This window comes from Crocuta crocuta, unplaced genomic scaffold (genome assembly GCF_008692635.1).
Source record: "Crocuta crocuta isolate KB4526 unplaced genomic scaffold, BGI_CrCroc_1.0 scaffold53, whole genome shotgun sequence".
Taxonomy (NCBI): Eukaryota; Metazoa; Chordata; class Mammalia; order Carnivora; family Hyaenidae; genus Crocuta; species Crocuta crocuta.
In genome coordinates, this window is record NW_027529432.1 from 2120684 (window position 1) to 2124899 (window position 4216).

Here is a 4216-nt window from a genome sequence, read left to right on the forward strand (position 1 = left end):
GGGAGGTCTATGGGTGGGGATTAGTGTGATCAGTGGCTTCAGGGAGACACACTAGGAAGCCACAGTGTTTTGTTTCTGTTTTTTAATTTTTTCAAACGTTTATTTATTTTTGAGAGACAGAGACAGAGCATGCATAGGGGAGGGGCAGAGAGAGAGGAGTCACAGAATCCAAAGCAGGAGAGATCGAAGTTCGAACTCACGAACCATGAGATAGTGACCAGAGCCGAAGTTGGTCGCTTAATCAACTGAGCCACCCAGGCGCCCCAGGAAGCCACAGTTTTTACAAGGTGGTTATCAGCACTCCAGATATGACCTTGGATCAGATCAAAAGCCTGTAAGAGTGGGGAAGATACACATTCCTGAGGACCAGGAGGATAGTCACCGCCTGGCAGGCAGTGGGAGGGACATCAAGATCAGCTGATAAGTTGAGAAATAGACAGGGGATGACACAATGCGGCAGCAGCCCCAGGGTCCCACGCCACCCCCTCCCAGAAGGATTTAGCTCCCTGAACATGGGAAATTACAGATGCAACACGTCGACAAGAGCATCTGACAGCTCTGTGTGCCATCTGAGAACCCCAGGCAGGCCGTGGGGTCGGCAGGTGTCTACGCTGCTTTCTACACCGGATGGAAACCTGGCCCATTTCTCCTTTCTCCATCTTGGCTCGGTGGCTGGTTTGGCTCCTCCCTGAACATCTGGATTTGGTGGTGACGGAACCACCTAAGGTGGCTAACGCGTTCCCGTTGTTTTCCCACCTCCCTCATTGATCCTGCGGCCTGCAGGTGCTCCCTGGTCCCTCCAGGACCCCTGATCCATTGGTGTCAGCTCTTCCCACTCTCCCTCTCCTCCTCCTGGCCCCACCCGCCCCCTGCAAGCCTCTCCACCAGCCTCCCCCTCGGCTTTCACTGGGGAAGAGAACCTGGCGCTCTGCCGACTCTGCACCTGTACTCTTGACCCTGAATGTGCCTGCAGAGTCACGTGACCTCACTGCTCTTGCTTTACATTTATGATCCCAAACCTGGAGCAGGCCCTCAGCACTGCCCGGCGGTCACTTGTCTTTCCCTGGCCCCGGCCTGCTGACCCTTCCTCCCTCCTGGATGGAAGCTTCACCCCCATCTGCCCCCAGAACACTGTTCTCCCAGCTGTCCTCGGGGTCCCTCAGGTCCTCGTCATCCCGGCTCCAAAGTCATTTCTCTGTGACACCTTCCCTGCTGCTCCAGCCAACGTGTTCCTTCACCTCTCACGCTTTCCCCTCCCTCTCTGGCTTCATGTTTCTCCAACATCTGTCTCCCTCTGGCTTAGCCATCCTTTCTCGTCTCCCCCCCCCAGAAGGGAAGTTCTGTTGGGGGAGAGGCCTCTGTTGTATTCCCCACTGAATCCTCGGAGCCCAGAACACAGCCTGGCACTAGGAGGCGCCCAGCAAATGCCCATCGAATGGATGGAAGGCTGGCTTGAACCAGCCCACCTGCTCAGCGCCTGGCGATCCTGCCGCAGCCACCTGGGATTTAAGGAGCATCCGGGGCAACCCCCAGGGATACAAAAGGTGGGCTCGGAAGCCCGGGAAGCAGACCCCATCTGAATGAGCCCCAGTGGGATCGCTGAGCAGTCACGGGTGGGGGTCTGCATGACACAATCGCCCTTATGTGCTGGGGTGTGGAGTCCTCCATTCCTCAGGGGCAGGATGCTTCCAGAAGGTGCTGGGCTACGGGGTCGGCCCCTCCTCCCAGGCAGGAATAGTGGCCCCTTGAGGCTGGGTGGGAGTGGGGAGCTTGCTGAGGTACCCACCCCACCCTGATTCTACAGGGCCTCCCGGAAGTAGGCTAATTGCCCACACTCACTGTTTGCTAACAGCATCCTGAGCCTGCACTGGGTCACCAGTCCTCGCAGGGGCTCTGAGGTGGGCTTGAGGCTAACCCCACGTGGCAGATAATGAAGCACACGGGGTTACTCAGTCGAGGCCACAAGGCCTGGCACGTGGCGGAGCTGAGCTCAGGCCACAGGAGTGGGCCTCTTATCCACAGGGCTACAGCCCTTCTCGGGCTCGGGCCAGGGAGGGCCTCCCATTCTGCTCCTCACAGGGCAGAACCACGGGGACCCTGGGGGCTGGTTTGGAAACCCAGCCTCAGTGCCTTGAAGACCGAGAGGCCCAGAAGGTCTGGGCCCGGCTTGCGAATGGCACAGTTGCCCGCTTTGACTAGCAGCTCTGGGAGAAGTGTGTGTGTGTGTGTGTGTGTGTGAGTGTGAGTGAGTGTGTGTGTAGACCCAGGAACGCCCCAGGGCCCACATGGCTGTGCTGTGGGACCTCCCTGGTCCTGCTGCCTTGCTGTGTCAACAGGAGTGGCTGTAGGGACTGAGCTCAGGGCAGGACAATGTTAGGGCCTCCGGGGCATCTGTCAGCTCTTCTGGGGTTTAGAGACAAGGGGGCAGAGAGGGCTCTGTGACAGACTCCATTTCCCGCAGTGTTCACGGGGCGTGTACTCACATGCTGGCTTTCCCAGGCTCAGATGCTGGAGGATTTCAGCGGAAACAAGCTCCAACAGGACCGAGCGAGCATCCGGTTCAACAGCACCCTGCCCTCCCCTCCCCCTTCCCCTCCCCTCTTCTGAGCATCAGCAGTTCCCCTTCAGGAAAATGGCAAGATCTCGGTTTACAACAGCTGGGCCACCGATCAAGAACTGGTTCGGACGTGGGGGGTGGGGGTGGGGCCTGGGACTCCTAGAACCATCCAGGCGGTGAGAGGGGAGGCCTAGGAGAGGCGGCTGCTCAGTCAGAGCTCGTTCTGTTCAGCCTGCAGCTGTGATCAAATCAAGCCTTCACGAATCAAATCTGTCAGCAGTTATGGGCCTGGGCTGGATCCCACTGGGGCTGGTGTACGTCAAACTAGGTCTGAAGAGGGGCTGCAAACCTGAATTTCCATTCTCTTGGGTAGGGTCCCCTGCTGTGGGTATGAGGCAGGAAGATGGCCGCAGTCCTCTCGTGTCATACTGTAGAATTTCTCCCCAGTACATAATCTCACCCTTAGGGATATGGCGCTTTGAAAAACATTGTTCTTGTTAAAAAATTTTTATTATTTGATGTTTATTATTTTTTGAGGGAGAAACAGAGCGTGAATGGGGGAGGGAAAGAGAGAGAGGGAAACACAGAATCAGAAGCAGGCTCCAGGCTGTCAGCACAGAGCCCAAGGCGGGGCTGGAACCCACAGACTGTGAGATCATGACCTGAGCCAAAGCCGGCTGCCCAGCCGACTGAGCCACCCAGGCGCCCCTGACAAATATGGTTCTATAGGATATTGACCAACCTTGATCTAATTTAGCAATAGCGATCTGATTTCAGGATTCCTTCTTTTTTCCCCTTTGTATATATATATACAGGTGGATTTCTTGTATCCTCCTTTAAACTGGCTCTGTCATCTCGAAGGGGGAGGACAAGGCAAGCTGACAGGCTGCAACCCTCCCCGCCACCAGGTGGGACATCTGTGACTTTCCTTGGGCACCCCTGGCTGCCCAAGAACAAAGGAAAGGCGAAAAACAAATGGTTCACGGATAGAGATCATAGTCCTGAAGGACCTAAGTCTCCATCACCCTCCATAGTGACGTGGGAAATAAAGGCAGAAAGAACAGGCAGATAGAAACAAATTTCCTTCTAACTGCAGCCCCTCGACAAATACTGGAGGCAGGCGGAGTACAATGTTTCTCCAGGAGCTCCCTACCCTTTTCATGTTAATGCTTTGCTGGAGGGCAAACCACTTTAGCCTGACAATAGGCCTCCCCAATCTTGGGAGTCCTCTTTAGCGGTTGAAAATCTCCCGGGAAACCGCCCCAGGACTTTACCTCCCCCAACCCCATAGTACAGACCCAGTCTCTCCTCATGGTCCCTGGGCAGCAACGCCTGCCCACGGGTCCTGTCCCCATGTTTCAATAAAATCACCTTTTTGCAACAAAGATGTCTTCAAGAGGTCTTTCTTGGTCATCGGCTCTGGACCCCACGAACCCCGCAGTCACCCCCCAAAACCTCATCAGTCTTGCTGGCTCTGTCCTCTTCCTCCTTAAGGAGTTTTATTTTTTAAAAATAGGTGTATTTATGGGGCGCCTGGGTGGCTTAGTCGGTTGAGCGTCCGACTTTCGCTTAGGTCATGATCTCGCGGTTCGTGGGTTCGAGCCCCACGTCGGGCTCTGTGCTGACTGCCAGCTCAGAGCCTGGAGCCTGTTTCAGTCT